We start from the raw sequence: 21,229 nt of genomic DNA on the forward strand, positions 1-21,229 counted from the left end.
TCAATCTATTTTTTATTTGATTTAATATGCAGGCAATCTATTTTTTATTTGATTTAATATGCAGGCAATCTATTTTTTATTTGATTTAATATGAAGGCAATCTATTTTTTATTTGATTTAATATGCAGGCAATCTATTTTTTATTTGATTTAATATGAAGGCAATCTATTTTTTATTTGATTTAATATGAAGGCAATCTATTTTGTATTTGATTTAATATGAAGGCAATCTATTTTTTATTTGAGTTAATATGCAGGGAATCTATTTTTATTTGATTTAATATGCAGGCAATCTATTTTTTATTTGATTTAATATGCAGGCAATCTATTTTTTATTTGATTTAATATGCAGGCAATCTATTTTTTATTTGATTTAATATGAAGGCAATCTATTTTTTATTTAATTTAATATGAAGGCAATCTATTTTTTATTTGATTTAATATGCAGGCAATCTATTTTTTATTTGATTTAATATGAAGGCAATCTATTTTTTATTTAATTTAATAACAAGACAATCTATTTTTTATTTAGTTTAATATGCAGGCAATCTATTTTTTATTTGATTTAATATGCAGGCAATCTATTTTTTATTTAATTTAATATGAAGGCAATCTATTTTTCATTTAATTTAATATGAAGACAATCTATTTTTTATTTAATTTAATATGCAGGCAGTCTATTTTCATTTAATTTAATATGCAGGCAATCTATTTTTTATTTGATTTAATATGAAGACAATCTATTTTTTATTTAATTTAATATGCAGGCAATCTATTTTTTATTTGATTTAATATGAAGGCAATCTATTTTTATTTAATTTAATATGCAGGCAATCTATTTTTTTATTTGATTTAATATGAAGGCAATCTATTTTTTATTTGATTTAATATGAAGACAATCTATTTTTTATTTTATTTAATATGCAGGCAATCTATTTTTTATTTGATTTAATATGAAGGCAATCTTTTTTTAATTTAATTTAATATGAAGACAATCTATTTTTTATTTAATTTAATATGCAGGCAATCTATTTTCATTTAATTTAATATGAAGACAATCTATTTTTTATTTAATTTAATATGCAGGCAATCTATTTTCATTTAATTTAATATGCAGGCAATCTATTTTTTATTTAATTTAATATGAAGACAATCTATTTTTAATTTAATTTAATATGCAGGCAATCTATTTTTTATTTGATTTAATATGCAGGCAATCTATTTTTTATTTGATTTAATATGAAGGCAATCTATTTTTTATTTAATTTAATATGAAGACAATCTTTTTTTATTTAATTTAATATGCAGGCAATCTATTTTTTATTTAAGTTAATATGCAGGGAATCTATTTTTATTTGATTTAATATGCAGGCAATCTATTTTTTATTTGATTTAATATGCAGGCAATCTATTTTTTATTTGATTTAATATGAAGGCAATATATTTTTTATTTAATTTAATATGAAAACAATCTATTTTTTATTTAATTTAATATGCAGGGAATCTATTTTTTATTTGATTTAATATGCAGGCAATCTATTTTTTATTTAATTTAATATGAAGGCAGTCTATTTTTCATTTAATTTAATATGAAGACAATCTATTTTTTATTTAATTTAATATGCAGGCAGTCTATTTTCATTTAATTTAATATGCAGGCAATCTATTTTTTATTTGATTTAATATGAAGACAATCTATTTTTTATTTAATTTAATATGCAGGCAATCTATTTTTTATTTGATTTAATATGAAGGCAATCTATTTTTCATTTAATTTAATATGAAGACAATCTATTTTTTATTTAATTTAATATGCAGGCAGTCTATTTTCATTTAATTTAATATGCAGGCAATCTATTTTTTATTTGATTTAATATGAAGACAATCTATTTTTTATTTAATTTAATATGCAGGCAATCTATTTTTTATTTGATTTAATATGAAGGCAATCTATTTTTATTTAATTTAATATGCAGGCAATCTATTTTTTATTTAATTTTATATGAAGGCAATCTATTTTTTATTTGATTTAATATGCAGGCAGTCTATTTTCATTTAATTTAATATGCAGGAAATCTATTTTCATTTAATTTAATATGAAGGCAATCTATTTTTATTTAATTTAATATGAAGGCAATCTATTTTTTATTTGATTTAATATGCAGGCAGTCTATTTTCATTTAATTTAATATGCATGCAATCTATTTTTATTTAATTTAATATGAAGGCAATCTATTTTTCATTTAATTTAATATGAAGACAATCTATTTTTTATTTAATTTAATATGCAGGCAGTCTATTTTCATTTAATTTAATATGCAGGCAATCTATTTTTTATTTGATTTAATATGAAGACAATCTATTTTTTATTTAATTTAATATGCAGGCAATCTATTTTTTATTTGATTTAATATGAAGGCAATCTATTTTTATTTAATTTAATATGCAGGCAATCTATTTTTTATTTGATTTAATATGAAGGCAATCAATTTTTTATTTGATTTAATATGAAGACAATCTATTTTTTATTTAATTTAATATGCAGGCAATCTATTTTTTATTTGATTTAATATGAAGGCAATCTAGTTTTAATTTAATTTAATATTAAGACAATCTATTTTTTATTTAATTTAATATGCAGGCAATCTATTTTTTATTTAATTTAATATGCAGGCAATCTTTTTTTTATTTGATTTAATATACAGACAATCTATTTTTTATTTAATTTAATATGCAAGCAATCTATTTTTTATTTAATTTAATATGCAGGCAATCTATTTTCATTTAATTTAATATGAAGGCAATCTATTTTTTATTTGATTTAATATGCAGGCAATCTATTTTCATTTAATTTAATATGAAGGCAATCTATTTTTTATTTGATTTAATATGCAGGCAATCTATTTTCATTTAATTTAATATGCAGGCAATCTATTTTTTATTTAATTTAATATGCAGGCAATCTATTTTAATTAAATTAAATATGAAGGCAATCTATTTTCATTTAATTTAATATGCAGGCAATCTATTTTTTATTTGATTTAATATGAAGACAATCTATTTTTTATTTAATTTAATATGCAGGCAATCTATTTTTTATTTGATTTAATATGAAGGCAATCTATTTTTATTTAATTTAATATGCAGGCAATCTATTTTTTTATTTGATTTAATATGAAGGCAATCTATTTTTTATTTGATTTAATATGAAGACAATCTATTTTTTATTTTATTTAATATGCAGGCAATCTATTTTTTATTTGATTTAATATGAAGGCAATCTTTTTTTAATTTAATTTAATATGAAGACAATCTATTTTTTATTTAATTTAATATGCAGGCAATCTATTTTCATTTAATTTAATATGAAGACAATCTATTTTTTATTTAATTTAATATGCAGGCAATCTATTTTCATTTAATTTAATATGCAGGCAATCTATTTTTTATTTAATTTAATATGAAGACAATCTATTTTTTATTTAATTTAATATGCAGGCAATCTATTTTTTATTTGATTTAATATGCAGGCAATCTATTTTTTATTTGATTTAATATGAAGGCAATCTATTTTTTATTTAATTTAATATGCAGGCAATCTATTTTCATTTAATTTAATATGCAGGCAATTTATTTTTTATTTAATTTAATATGAAGACAATCTATTTTTTATTTAATTTAATATGCAGGCAATCTATTTTCATTTAATTTAATATGAAGACAATCTATTTTTTATTTAATTTAATATGCAGGCTATCTATTTTTTATTTAATTTAATATGCAGGCAATCTATTTTTTATTTAATTTAATATAAAGACAATCTATTTTTTATTAAATTTAATATGCAGGCAATCTATTTTTTATTTAATTTAATATGCAGGCAATCTATTTTTTATTTGATTTAATATGAAGACAATCTATTTTGATTTGATTTAATATGCAGGCAATCTATTTTTTACTTGATTTAATATACAGACAATCTATTTTCATTTGATTTAATATGCAGGCAATCTATTTTCATTTAATTTAATATGAAGGCAATCTATTCTTTATTTAATTTAATATGAAGACAATCTATTTTGATTTGATTTAATATGCAGGCAATCTATTTTCATTTAATTTAATATGCAGGCAATCTATTTTTTACTTGATTTAATATACAGACAATCTATTTTCATTTGATTTAATATGCAGGCAATCTATTTTCATTTAATTTAATATGAAGGCAATCTATTTTCATTTTATTTAATATGAAGGCAATCTATTTTTTTTTTGTATTTAATATGCAGGCAGTCTATTTTAATGTAATTTAATATGCAGGCAGTCTATTTTCATTTAATTTAATATGCAGGCAATCTATTTTCATTTAATTTAATATGAAGGCAATCTATTTTTTATTTGATTTTATATGCAGGGAATCTATTTTGATTTGATTTAATATGCAGGCAATCTATTTTTTATTTGATTTAATATGCAGGGAATCTATTTTTATTTGATTTAATATGCAGGCAATCTATTTTTTATTTTATTTTATATGCAGGGAATCTATTTTCATTTAATTTAATATGCAGGCAATCTATTTTTTATTTAATTTAATATGAAGACAATCTATTTTTTATTTAATTTAATATGCAGGCAATCTATTTTTTATTTGATTTAATATGCAGGCAATCTATTTTTTATTTGATTTAATATGAAGGCAATCTATTTTTTATTTAATTTAATATGAAGACAATCTATTTTTTATTTAATTTAATATGCAGGCAATCTATTTTCATTTAATTTAATATGAAGACAATCTATTTTTTATTTAATTTAATATGCAGGCAATCTATTTTTTATTTAATTTAATATGCAGGCAATCTATTTTTTATTTAATTTAATATAAAGACAATCTATTTTTTATTAAATTTAATATGCAGGCAATCTATTTTTTATTTAATTTAATATGCAGGCAATCTATTTTTTATTTTATTTAATATGAAGGCAATCTATTTTGATTTAATTTAATATGCAGGCAATCTATTTTTTACTTCATTTAATATACAGACAATCTATTTCATTTGATTTAATATGCAGGCAATCTATTTTCATTTAATTTAATATGAAGGCAATCTATTCTTTATTTAATTTAATATGAAGACAAACTATTTTGATTTGATTTAATATGCAGGAAATCTATTTTGATTTAATTTAATATGCAGGCAATCTATTTTTTATTTAATTTAATATGAAGACAATCTATTTTGATTTGATTTAATATGCAGGCAATCTATTTTCATTTAATTTAATATGCAGGCAATCTATTTTTTACTTGATTTAATATACAGACAATCTATTTTCATTTGATTTAATATGCAGGCAATCTATTTTCATTTAATTTAATATGAAGGCAATCTATTTTTTATTTGATTTAATATGCAGGCAGTCTATTTTCATTTAATTTAATATGCAGGCAGTCTATTTTCATTTAATTTAATATGAAGGCAATCTATTTTTTATTTGATTTAATATGCAGGCAGTCTATTTTCATTTAATTTAATATGCAGGCAATCTATTTTCATTTGATTTTATATGAAGGCAATCTATTTTTTATTTGATTTAATATGCAGGCAGTCTATTTTCATTTAATTTAATATGCAGGAAATCTATTTTCATTTAATTTAATATGAAAGCAATCTATTTTCATTTAATTTAATATGAAGGCAATCTATTTTTTATTTTATTTAATATGCAGGCAGTCTATTTTCATTTAATTTAATATGCATGCAATCTATTTTTATTTAATTTAATATGAAGGCAATCTATTTTTCATTTAATTTAATATGAAGACAATCTATTTTTTATTTAATTTAATATGCAGGCAGTCTATTTTCATTTAATTTAATATGCAGGCAATCTATTTTTTATTTGATTTAATATGAAGACAATCTATTTTTTATTTAATTTAATATGCAGGCAATCTATTTTTTATTTGATTTAATATGAAGGCAATCTATTTTTATTTAATTTAATATGCAGGCAATCTATTTTTTATTTGATTTAATATGAAGGCAATCAATTTTTTATTTGATTTAATATGAAGACAATCTATTTTTTATTTAATTTAATATGCAGGCAATCTATTTTTTATTTGATTTAATATGAAGGCAATCTAGTTTTAATTTAATTTAATATTAAGACAATCTATTTTTTATTTAATTTAATATGCAGGCAATCTATTTTTTATTTAATTTAATATGCAGGCAATCTTTTTTTTATTTGATTTAATATACAGACAATCTATTTTTTATTTAATTTAATATGCAAGCAATCTATTTTTTATTTAATTTAATATGCAGGCAATCTATTTTCATTTAATTTAATATGAAGGCAATCTATTTTTTATTTGATTTAATATGCAGGCAATCTATTTTCATTTAATTTAATATGAAGGCAATCTATTTTTTATTTGATTTAATATGCAGGCAATCTATTTTCATTTAATTTAATATGCAGGCAATCTATTTTTTATTTAATTTAATATGCAGGCAATCTATTTTAATTAAATTAAATATGAAGGCAATCTATTTTCATTTAATTTAATATGCAGGCAATCTATTTTTTATTTGATTTAATATGAAGACAATCTATTTTTTATTTAATTTAATATGCAGGCAATCTATTTTTTATTTGATTTAATATGAAGGCAATCTATTTTTATTTAATTTAATATGCAGGCAATCTATTTTTTTATTTGATTTAATATGAAGGCAATCTATTTTTTATTTGATTTAATATGAAGACAATCTATTTTTTATTTTATTTAATATGCAGGCGATCTATTTTTTATTTGATTTAATATGAAGGCAATCTTTTTTTAATTTAATTTAATATGAAGACAATCTATTTTTTATTTAATTTAATATGCAGGCAATCTATTTTCATTTAATTTAATATGAAGACAATCTATTTTTTATTTAATTTAATATGCAGGCAATCTATTTTCATTTAATTTAATATGCAGGCAATCTATTTTTTATTTAATTTAATATGAAGACAATCTATTTTTTATTTAATTTAATATGCAGGCAATCTATTTTTTATTTGATTTAATATGCAGGCAATCTATTTTTTATTTGATTTAATATGAAGGCAATCTATTTTTTATTTAATTTAATATGAAGACAATCTTTTTTTATTTAATTTAATATGCAGGCAATCTATTTTTTATTTAAGTTAATATGCAGGGAATCTATTTTTATTTGATTTAATATGCAGGCAATCTATTTTTTATTTGATTTAATATGCAGGCAATCTATTTTTTATTTGATTTAATATGAAGGCAATCTATTTTTTATTTAATTTAATATGAAAACAATCTATTTTTTATTTAATTTAATATGCAGGGAATCTATTTTTTATTTGATTTAATATGCAGGCAATCTATTTTTTATTTAATTTAATATGAAGGCAGTCTATTTTTCATTTAATTTAATATGAAGACAATCTATTTTTTATTTAATTTCATATGCAGGCAGTCTATTTTCATTTAATTTAATATGCAGGCAATCTATTTTTTATTTGATTTAATATGAAGACAATCTATTTTTTATTTAATTTAATATGCAGGCAATCTATTTTTTATTTGATTTAATATGAAGGCAATCTATTTTTAATTTAATTTAATATGAAGACAATCTATTTTTTATTTAATTTAATATGCAGGCAATCTATTTTCATTTAATTTAATATGAAGACAATCTATTTTTTATTTAATTTAATATGCAGGCAATCTATTTTCATTTAATTTAATATGCAGGCAATTTATTTTTTATTTAATTTAATATGAAGACAATCTATTTTTTATTTAATTTAATATGCAGGCAATCTATTTTCATTTAATTTAATATGAAGACAATCTATTTTTTATTTAATTTAATATGCAGGCTATCTATTTTTTATTTAATTTAATATGCAGGCAATCTATTTTTTATTTAATTTAATATAAAGACAATCTATTTTTTATTAAATTTAATATGCAGGCAATCTATTTTTTATTTAATTTAATATGCAGGCAATCTATTTTTTATTTGATTTAATATGAAGACAATCTATTTTGATTTGATTTAATATGCAGGCAATCTATTTTTTACTTGATTTAATATACAGACAATCTATTTTCATTTGATTTAATATGCAGGCAATCTATTTTCATTTAATTTAATATGAAGGCAATCTATTCTTTATTTAATTTAATATGAAGACAATCTATTTTGATTTGATTTAATATGCAGGCAATCTATTTTCATTTAATGTAATATGCAGGCAATCTATTTTTTACTTGATTTAATATACAGACAATCTATTTTCATTTGATTTAATATGCAGGCAATCTATTTTCATTTAATTTAATATGAAGGCAATCTATTTTCATTTTATTTAATATGAAGGCAATCTATTTTTTTTTTGTATTTAATACGCAGGCAGTCTATTTTAATGTAATTTAATATGCAGGCAGTCTATTTTCATTTAATTTAATATGCAGGCAATCTATTTTAATTTAATTTAATATGAAGGCAATCTATTTTTTATTTGATTTTATATGCAGGGAATCTATTTTGATTTGATTTAATATGCAGGCAATCTATTTTTTATTTGATTTAATATGCAGGGAATCTATTTTTATTTGATTTAATATGCAGGCAATCTATTTTTTATTTGATTTTATATGCAGGGAATCTATTTTCATTTAATTTAATATGCAGGCAATCTATTTTTTATTTAATTTAATATGAAGACAATCTATTTTTTATTTAATTTAATATGCAGGCAATCTATTTTTTATTTGATTTAATATGCAGGCAATCTATTTTTTATTTGATTTAATATGAAGGCAATCTATTTTTTATTTAATTTAATATGAAGACAATCTATTTTTTATTTAATTTAATATGCAGGCAATCTATTTTCATTTAATTTAATATGAAGACAATCTATTTTTTATTTAATTTAATATGCAGGCAATCTATTTTTTATTTAATTTAATATGCAGGCAATCTATTTTTTATTTAATTTAATATGCAGGCAATCTATTTTTTATTAAATTTAATATGCAGGCAATCTATTTTTTATTTAATTTAATATGCAGGCAATCTATTTTTTATTTTATTTAATATGAAGGCAATCTATTTTGATTTAATTTAATATGCAGGCAATCTATTTTTTACTTCATTTAATATACAGACAATCTATTTCATTTGATTTAATATGCAGGCAATCTATTTTCATTTAATTTAATATGAAGGCAATCTATTCTTTATTTAATTTAATATGAAGACAAACTATTTTGATTTGATTTAATATGCAGGCAATCTATTTTGATTTAATTTAATATGCAGGCAATCTATTTTTTATTTAATTTAATATGAAGACAATCTATTTTGATTTGATTTAATATGCAGGCAATCTATTTTCATTTAATTTAATATGCAGGCAATCTATTTTTTACTTGATTTAATATACAGACAATCTATTTTCATTTGATTTAATATGCAGGCAATCTATTTTCATTTAATTTAATATGAAGGCAATCTATTTTTTATTTGATTTAATATGCAGGCAGTCTATTTTCATTTAATTTAATATGCAGGCAGTCTATTTTCATTTAATTTAATATGAAGGCAATCTATTTTTTATTTGATTTAATATGCAGGCAGTCTATTTTCATTTAATTTAATATGCAGGCAATCTATTTTCATTTGATTTTATATGAAGGCAATCTATTTTTTATTTGATTTAATATGCAGGCAGTCTATTTTCATTTAATTTAATATGCAGGAAATCTATTTTCATTTAATTTAATATGAAGGCAATCTATTTTCATTTAATTTAATATGAAGGCAATCTATTTTTTATTTGATTTAATATGCAGGCAGTCTATTTTCATTTAATTTAATATGCATGCAATCTATTTTTATTTAATTTAATATGAAGGCAATCTATTTTTCATTTAATTTAATATGAAGACAATCTATTTTTTATTTAATTTAATATGCAGGCAGTCTATTTTCATTTAATTTAATATGCAGGCAATCTATTTTTTATTTGATTTAATATGAAGACAATCTATTTTTTATTTAATTTAATATGCAGGCAATCTATTTTTTATTTGATTTAATATGAAGGCAATCTATTTTTGTTTAATTTAATATGCAGGCAATCTATTTTTTATTTGATTTAATATGAAGGCAATCAATTTTTTATTTGATTTAATATGAAGACAATCTATTTTTTATTTAATTTAATATGCAGGCAATCTATTTTTTATTTGATTTAATATGAAGGCAATCTAGTTTTAATTTAATTTAATATTAAGACAATCTATTTTTTATTTAATTTAATATGCAGGCAATCTATTTTTTATTTAATTTAATATGCAGGCAATCTTTTTTTTATTTGATTTAATATACAGACAATCTATTTTTTATTTAATTTAATATGCAAGCAATCTATTTTTTATTTAATTTAATATGCAGGCAATCTATTTTCATTTAATTTAATATGAAGGCAATCTATTTTTTATTTGATTTAATATGCAGGCAATCTATTTTCATTTAATTTAATATGAAGGCAATCTATTTTTTATTTGATTTAATATGCAGGCAATCTATTTTCATTTAATTTAATATGCAGGCAATCTATTTTTTATTTAATTTAATATGCAGGCAATCTATTTTAATTTAATTAAATATGAAGGCAATATATTTTCATTTAATTTAATATGAAGGCAATCTATTTTCATTTAATTTAATATGAATGCAATCTATTTTTTATTTGATTTAATATGCAGGCAGTCTATTTTCATTTAATTTAATATGCAGGCAATCTATTTTTTATTTAATTTAATATGCAGGCAATCTATTTTTTATTTGATTTAATATGAAGGCAATCTTTTTTTTATTTGATTTAATATGCAGGCAATCTATTTTTATTTGATTTAATATGCAGGCAATCTATTTTTTATTTGATTTAATATGCAGGCAATCTATTTTTTATTTGATTTAATATGCAGGCAATCTATTTTTTATTTGATTTAATATGAAGGCAATCTATTTTTTATTTAATTTAATATGAAGAAAATCTATTTTTTATTTAATTTAATATGCAGGCAATCTATTTTTTATTTGATTTAATATGCAGTCAATCTATTTTTTATTTGATTTAATATGCAGGCAATCTATTTTTTATTTGATTTAATATGCAGGCAATCTATTTTTTATTTGATTTAATATGAAGGCAATCTATTTTTTATTTGATTTAATATGCAGGCAATCTATTTTTTATTTGATTTAATATGAAGGCAATCTATTTTTTATTTGATTTAATATGAAGGCAATCTATTTTGTATTTGATTTAATATGAAGGCAATCTATTTTTTATTTGAGTTAATATGCAGGGAATCTATTTTTATTTGATTTAATATGCAGGCAATCTATTTTTTATTTGATTTAATATGCAGGCAATCTATTTTTTATTTGATTTAATATGCAGGCAATCTATTTTTTATTTGATTTAATATGAAGGCAATCTATTTTTTATTTAATTTAATATGAAGGCAATCTATTTTTTATTTGATTTAATATGCAGGCAATCTATTTTTTATTTGATTTAATATGAAGGCAATCTATTTTTTATTTAATTTAATATGAAGACAATCTATTTTTTATTTAATTTAATATGCAGGCAATCTATTTTTTATTTGATTTAATATGCAGGCAATCTATTTTTTATTTAATTTAATATGAAGGCAATCTATTTTTCATTTAATTTAATATGAAGACAATCTATTTTTTATTTAATTTAATATGCAGGCAGTCTATTTTCATTTAATTTAATATGCAGGCAATCTATTTTTTATTTGATTTAATATGAAGACAATCTATTTTTTATTTAATTTAATATGCAGGCAATCTATTTTTTATTTGATTTAATATGAAGGCAATCTATTTTTATTTAATTTAATATGCAGGCAATCTATTTTTTTATTTGATTTAATATGAAGGCAATCTATTTTTTATTTGATTTAATATGAACACAATCTATTTTTTATTTTATTTAATATGCAGGCAATCTATTTTTTATTTGATTTAATATGAAGGCAATCTATTTTTAATTTAATTTAATATGAAGACAATCTATTTTTTATTTAATTTAATATGCAGGCAATCTATTTTCATTTAATTTAATATGAAGACAATCTATTTTTTATTTTATTTAATATGCAGGCAATCTATTTTCATTTAATTTAATATGCAGGCAATCTATTTTTTATTTAATTTAATATGAAGACAATCTATTTTTTATTTAATTTAATATGCAGGCAATCTATTTTTTATTTGATTTAATATGCAGGCAATCTATTTTTTATTTGATTTAATATGAAGGCAATCTATTTTTTATTTAATTTAATATGAAGACAATCTATTTTTTATTTAATTTAATATGCAGGCAATCTATTTTTTATTTAAGTTAATATGCAGGGAATCTATTTTTATTTGATTTAATATGCAGGCAATCTATTTTTTATTTGATTTAATATGCAGGCAATCTATTTTTTATTTGATTTAATATGAAGGCAATCTATTTTTTATTTAATTTAATATGAAAACAATCTATTTTTTATTTAATTTAATATGCAGGGAATCTATTTTTTATTTGATTTAATATGCAGGCAACCTATTTTTTATTTAATTTAATATGAAGGCAGTCTATTTTTCATTTAATTTAATATGAAGACAATCTATTTTTTATTTAATTTAATATGCAGGCAGTCTATTTTCATTTAATTTAATATGCAGGCAATCTATTTTTTATTTGATTTAATATGAAGACAATCTATTTTTTATTTAATTTAATATGCAGACAATCTATTTTTTATTTGATTTAATATGAAGGCAATCTATTTTTAATTTAATTTAATATGAAGACAATCTATTTTTTATGTAATTTAATATGCAGGCAATCTATTTTCATTTAATTTAATATGAAGACAATCTATTTTTTATTTAATTTAATATGCAGGCAATCTATTTTCATTTAATTTAATATGCAGGCAATTTATTTTTTATTTAATTTAATATGAAGACAATCTATTTTTTATTTAATTTAATATGCAGGCAATCTATTTTCATTTAATTTAATATGAAGACAATCTATTTTTTATTTAATTTAATATGCAGGCTATCTATTTTTTATTTAATTTAATATGCAGGCAATCTATTTTTTATTTAATTTAATATAAAGACAATCTATTTTTTATAAAATTTAATATGCAGGCAATCTATTTTTTATTAAATTTAATATGCAGGCAATCTATTTTTTATTTGATTTAATATGAAGACAATCTATTTTGATTTGATTTAATATGCAGGCAATCTATTTTTTATTTAATTTAATATGAAGGCAATCTATTTTTTATTTGATTTAATATGCAGGCAATCTATTTTTTATTTGATTTAATATGAAGGCAATCTATTTTTTATTTAATTTAATATGCAGGGAATCTATTTTTTATTTAATTTAATATGCAGGCAATCTATTTTTTATTTTATTTAATATGCAGGCAATCTATTTTTTATTTAATTTAATATGAAGGCAATCTATTTTTCATTTAATTTAATATGAAGACAATCTATTTTTTATTTAATTTAATATGCAGGCAGTCTATTTTCATTTAATTTAATATGCAGGCAATCTATTTTTTATTTGATTTAATATGAAGACAATCTATTTTTTATTTAATTTAATATGCAGGCAATCTATTTTTTATTTGATTTAATATGAAGGCAATCTATTTTTATTTAATTTAATATGCAGGGAATCTATTTTTTTATTTGATTTAATATGAAGGCAATCTATTTTTTATTTGATTTAATATGAAGACAATCTATTTTTTATTTTATTTAATATGCAGGCAATCTATTTTTTATTTGATTTAATATGAAGGCAATCTATTTTTAATTTAATTTAATATGAAGACAATCTATTTTTTATTTAATTTAATATGCAGGCAATCTATTTTCATTTAATTTAATATGAAGACAATCTATTTTTTATTTTATTTAATATGCAGGCAATCTATTGTCATTTAATTTAATATGCAGGCAATCTATTTTTTATTTGATTTAATATGAAGGCAATCTATTTTTAATTTAATTTAATATGAGGACAATCTATTTTTTATTTAATTTAATATGCAGGCAATCTATTTTCATTTAATTTAATATGAAGACAATCTATTTTTTATTTAATTTAATATGCAGGCAATCTATTTTCATTTAATTTAATATGCAGGCAATCTATTTTTTATTTAATTTAATATGAAGACAATCTATTTTTTATTTAATTTAATATGCAGGCTATCTATTTTTTATTTAATTTAATATGCAGGCAATCTATTTTTTATTTAATTTAATATAAAGACAATCTATTTTTTATTAAATTTAATATGCAGGCAATCTATTTTTTATTTAATTTAATATGCAGGCAATCTATTTTTTATTTGATTTAATATGAAGACAATCTATTTTGATTTGATTTAATATGCAGGCAATCTATTTTTTATTTAATTTAATATGAAGGCAATCTATTTTTTATTTGATTTAATATGCAGGCAATCTATTTTTTATTTGATTTAATATGAAGGCAATCTATTTTTTTTTTGATTTAATATGCAGGCAATCTATTTTTTATTTGATTTAATATGAAGGCAATCTTTTTTTTATTTAATTTAATATGCAGGGAATCTATTTTTTATTTAATTTAATATGCAGGCAATCTATTTTTTATTTGATTTAATATGCAGGCAATCTATTTTTTATTTAATTTAATATGAAGGCAATCTATTTTTCATTTAATTTAATACGAAGACAATCTATTTTTTATTTAATTTAATATGCAGGCAGTCTATATTCATTTAATTTAATATGCAGGCAATCGATTTTTTATTTGATTTAATATGAAGACAATCTATTTTTTATTTAATTTAATATGCAGGCAATCTATTTTTTATTTGATTTAATATGAAGGCAATCTATTTTTATTTAATTTAATATGTAGGCAATCTTTTTTTTTTATTTGATTTAATATGAAGGCAATCTATTTTTTATTTGATTTAATATGAAGACAATCTATTTTTTATTTTATTTAATATGCAGGCAATCTATTTTTTATTAGATTTAATATGAAGGCAATCTATTTTTAATTTCATTTAATATGAAGACAATCTATTTTTTATTTAATTTAATATGCAGGCAATCTATTTTCATTTAATTTAATATGAAGACAATCTATTTTTTATTTTATTTAATATGCAGGCAATCTATTTTCATTTAATTTAATATGCAGGCAATCTATTTTTTATTTAATTTAATATGAAGACAATCTATTTTTTATTTAATTTAATATGCAGGCAATCTATTTTTTATTTGATTTAATATGCAAGCAATCTATTTTTTATTTGATTTAATATGAAGGCAATCTATTTTTTCTTTAATTTAATATGAAGACAATCTATTTTTTATTTAATTTAATATGCAGGCAATCTATTTTTTATTTAAGTTAATATGCAGGGAATCTATTTTTATTTGATTTAATATGCAGGCAATCTATTTTTTATTTGATTTAATATGCAGGCAATCTATTTTTTATTTGATTTAATATGAAGGCAATCTATTTTTTATTTAATTTAATATGAAGACAATCTATTTTTTATTTAATTTAATATGCAGGCAATCTATTTTTTATTTGATTTAATATGCAGGCAATCTATTTTTTATTTAATTTAATATGAAGGCAGTCTATTTTTCATTTAATTTAATATGAATACAATCTATTTTTTATTTAATTTAATATGCAGGCAGTCTATTTTCATTTAATTTAATATGCAGGCAATCTATTTTTTATTTGATTTAATATGAAGGCAATCTATTTTTAATTTAATTTTATATGAAGACAATCTATTTTTTATTTAATTTAATATGCAGGCAATCTATTTTCATTTAATTTAATATGAAGACGATCTATTTTTTATTTAATTTAATATGCAGGCAATCTATTTTCATTTAATTTAATATGCAGGCAATCTATTTTTTATTTAATTTAATATGAAGACAATCTATTTTTTATTTAATTTGATATGCAGGCAATCTATTTTCATTTAATTTAATATGAAGACAATCTATTTTTTATTTAATTTAATATGCAGGCTATCTATTTTTTATTTAATTTAATATGCAGGCAATCTATTTTTTATTTAATTTAATATAAAGACAATCTATTTTTTTATTAAATTTAATATGCAGGCAATCTATTTTTTATTTAATTTAATATGCAGGCAATCTATTTTTTATTTGATTTAATATGAAGACAATCTATTTTGATTTTATTTAATATGCAGGCAATCTATTTTTTATTTAATTTAATATGAAGGCAATCTATTTTTTATTTGATTTAATATGCAGGCAATCTATTTTTTATTTGATTTAATATGAAGGCAATCTATTTTTTATTTAATTTAATATGCAGGGAATCTATTTTTTATTTAATTTAATATGCAGGCAATCTATTTTTTATTTGATTTAATATGAAGGCAATCTATTTTTTATTTAATTTAATATGAAGACAATCTATTTTTTATTTAATTTAATATGCAGGCAATCTATTTTTTATTTGATTTAATATGCAGGCAATCTATTTTTTATTTAATTTAATATGAAGGCAGTCTATTTTTCATTTAATTTAATATGAAGACAATCTATTTTTTATTTAATTTAATATGCAGGCAGTCTATTTTCATTTAATTTAATATGCAGGCAATCTATTTTTTATTTGATTTAATATGAAGACAATCTATTTTTTATTTAATTTAATATGCAGGCAATCTATTTTTTATTTGATTTAATATGAAGGCAATCTATTTTTAATTTAATTTAATATGAAGACAATCTATTTTTTATTTAATTTAATATGCAGGCAATCTATTTTAATTTAATTTAATATGAAGACAATCTATTTTTTATTTAATTTAATATGCAGGCAATCTATTTTCATTTAATTTAATATGCAGGCAATCTATTTTTTATTTAATTTAATATGAAGACAATCTATTTTTTATTTAATTTAATATGCAGGCAATCTATTTTCATTTAATTTAATATGAAGACAATCTATTTTTTATTTAATTTAATATGCAGGCTATCTATTTTTTATTTAATTTAATATGCAGGCAATCTATTTTTTATTTAATTTAATATAAAGACAATCTATTTTTTTATTAAATTTAATATGCAGGCAATCTATTTTTTATTTAATTTAATATGCAGGCAATCTATTTTTATTTGATTTAATATGAAGACAATCTATTTTGATTTGATTTAATATGCAGGCAATCTATTTTTTATTTAATTTAATATGAAGGCAATCTATTTTTTATTTGATTTAATATGCAGGCAATCTATTTTTTATTTGATTTAATATGAAGGCAATCTATTTTTTATTTAATTTAATATGCAGGGAATCTATTTTTTATTTAATTTAATATGCAGGCAATCTATTTTTTATTTGATTTAATATGCAGGCAATCTATTTTTTATTTAATTTAATATGAAGGCAATCTATTTTTCATTTAATTTAATATGAAGACAATCTATTTTTTATTTAATTTAATATGCAGGCAGTCTATTTTCATTTAATTTAATATGCAGGCAATCTATTTTTTATTTGATTTAATATGAAGACAATCTATTTTTTATTTAATTTAATATGCAGGCAATCTATTTTTTATTTGATTTAATATGAAGGCAATCTATTTTTATTTAATTTAATATGCAGGCAATCTATTTTTTTATTTGATTTAATATGAAGGCAATCTATTTTTTATTTGATTTAATATGAAGACAATCTATTTTTTATTTTATTTAATATGCAGGCAATCTATTTTTTATTTGATTTAATATGAAGGCAATCTATTTTTAATTTAATTTAATATGAAGACAATCTATTTTTTATTTAATTTAATATGCAGGCAATCTATTTTCATTTAATTTAATATGAAGACAATCTATTTTTTATTTTATTTAATATGCAGGCAATCTATTGTCATTTAATTTAATATGCAGGCAATCTATTTTTTATTTGATTTAATATGAAGGCAATCTATTTTTAATTTAATTTAATATGAAGACAATCTATTTTTTATTTAATTTAATATGCAGGCAATCTATTTTCATTTAATTTAATATGAAGACAATCTATTTTTTATTTAATTTAATATGCAGGCAATCTATTTTCATTTAATTTAATATGCAGGCAATCTATTTTTTATTTAATTTAATATGAAGACAATCTATTTTTTATTTAATTTAATATGCAGGCTATCTATTTTTTATTTAATTTAATATGCAGGCAATCTATTTTTTATTTAATTTAATATAAAGACAATCTATTTTTTATTAAATTTAATATGCAGGCAATCTATTTTTTATTTAATTTAATATGCAGGCAATCTATTTTTTATTTGATTTAATATGAAGACAATCTATTTTGATTTGATTTAATATGCAGGCAATCTATTTTTTATTTAATTTAATATGAAGGCAATCTATTTTTTATTTGATTTAATATGCAGGCAATCTATTTTTTATTTGATTTAATATGAAGGCAATCTATTTTTTATTTGATTTAATATGCAGGCAATCTATTTTTTATTTGATTTAATATGAAGGCAATCTATTTTTTATTTAATTTAATATGCAGGGAATCTATTTTTTATTTAATTTAATATGCAGGCAATCTATTTTTTATTTGATTTAATATGCAGGCAATCTATTTTTTATTTAATTTAATATGAAGGCAATCTATTTTTCATTTAATTTAATATGAAGACAATCTATTTTTTATTTAATTTAATATGCAGGCAGTCTATTTTCATTTAATTTAATATGCAGGCAATCTATTTTTTATTTGATTTAATATGAAGACAATCTATTTTTTATTTAATTTAATATGCAGGCAATCTATTTTTTATTTGATTTAATATGAAGGCAATCTATTTTTATTTAATTTAATATGTAGGCAATCTTTTTTTTTATTTGATTTAATATGAAGGCAATCTATTTTTTATTTGATTTAATATGAAGACAATCTATTTTTTATTTTATTTAATATGCAGGCAATCTATTTTTTATTTGATTTAATATGAAGGCAATCTATTTTTAATTTCATTAAATATGAAGACAATCTATTTTTTATTTAATTTAATATGCAGGCAATCTATTTTCATTTAATTTAATATGAAGACAATCTATTTTTTATTTTATTTAATATGCAGGCAATCTATTTTTATTTAATTTAATATGCAGGCAATCTATTTTTTATTTAATTTAATATGAAGACAATCTATTTTTTATTTAATTTAATATGCAGGCAATCTATTTTTTATTTGATTTAATATGCAGGCAATCTATTTTTTATTTGATTTAATATGAAGGCAATCTATTTTTTATTTAATTTAATATGAAGACAATCTATTTTTTATTTAATTTAATATGCAGGCAATCTATTTTTTATTTAAGTTAATATGCAGGGAATCTATTTTTATTTGATTTAATATGCAGGCAATCTATTTTTTATTTGATTTAATATGCAGGCAATCTATTTTTTATTTGATTTAATATGAAGGCAATCTATTTTTTATTTAATTTAATATGAAGACAATCTATTTTTTATTTAATTTAATATGCAGGCAATCTATTTTTTATTTGATTTAATATGCAGGCAATCTATTTTTTATTTAATTTAATATGAAGGCAATCTATTTTTTATTTGATTTAATATGAAGACAATCTATTTTGATTTGATTTAATATGCAGGCAATCTATTTTTTATTTAATTTAATATGAAGGCAATCTATTTTTTATTTGATTTAATATGCAGGCAATCTATTTTTTATTTGATTTAATATGAAGGCAATCTATTTTTTATTTAATTTAATATGCAGGGAATCTATTTTTTATTTAATTTAATATGCAGGCAATCTATTTTTTATTTGATTTAATATGAAGGCAATCTATTTTTTATTTAATTTAATATGAAGACAATCTATTTTTTATTTAATTTAATATGCAGGCAATCTATTTTTTATTTGATTTAATATGCAGGCAATCTATTTTTTATTTAATTTAATATGAAGGCAGTCTATTTTTCATTTAATTTAATATGAAGACAATCTATTTTTTATTTAATTTAATATGCAGGCAGTCTATTTTCATTTAATTTAATATGCAGGCAATCTATTTTTTATTTGATTTAATATGAAGACAATCTATTTTTTATTTAATTTAATATGCAGGCAATCTATTTTTTATTTGATTTAATATGAAGGCAATCTATTTTTAATTTAATTTAATATGAAGACAATCTATTTTTTATTTAATTTAATATGCAGGCAATCTATTTTCATTTAATTTAATATGAAGACAATCTATTTTTTATTTAGTTTAATATGCAGGCAATCTATTTTCATTTAATTTAATATGCAGGCAATCTATTTTTTATTTAATTTAATATGAAGACAATCTATTTTTTATTTAATTTAATATGCAGGCAATCTATTTTCATTTAATTTAATATGAAGACAATCTATTTTTTATTTAATTTAATATGCAGGCTATCTATTTTTTATTTAATTTAATATGCAGGCAATCTATTTTTTATTTAATTTAATATAAAGACAATCTATTTTTTTATTAAATTTAATATGCAGGCAATCTATTTTTTATTTAATTTAATATGCAGGCAATCTATTTTTTATTTGATTTAATATGAAGACAATCTATTTTGATTTGATTTAATATGCAGGCAATCTATTTTTTATTTAATTTAATATGAAGGCAATCTATTTTTTATTTGATTTAATATGCAGGCAATCTATTTTTTATTTGATTTAATATGAAGGCAATCTATTTTTTATTTAATTTAATATGCAGGGAATCTATTTTATGTTTAATTTAATATGCAGGCAATCTATTTTTTATTTGATTTAATATGCAGGCAATCTATTTTTTATTTAATTTAATATGAAGGCAATCTATTTTTCATTTAATTTAATATGAAGACAATCTATTTTTTATTTAATTTAATATGCAGGCAGTCTATTTTCATTTAATTTAATATGCAGGCAATCTATTTTT

This window comes from Euprymna scolopes, chromosome 2 (genome assembly GCF_053919585.1).
Source record: "Euprymna scolopes isolate OS-2025 chromosome 2, ASM5391958v1, whole genome shotgun sequence".
Classification (NCBI taxonomy): domain Eukaryota; kingdom Metazoa; phylum Mollusca; class Cephalopoda; order Sepiida; family Sepiolidae; genus Euprymna; species Euprymna scolopes.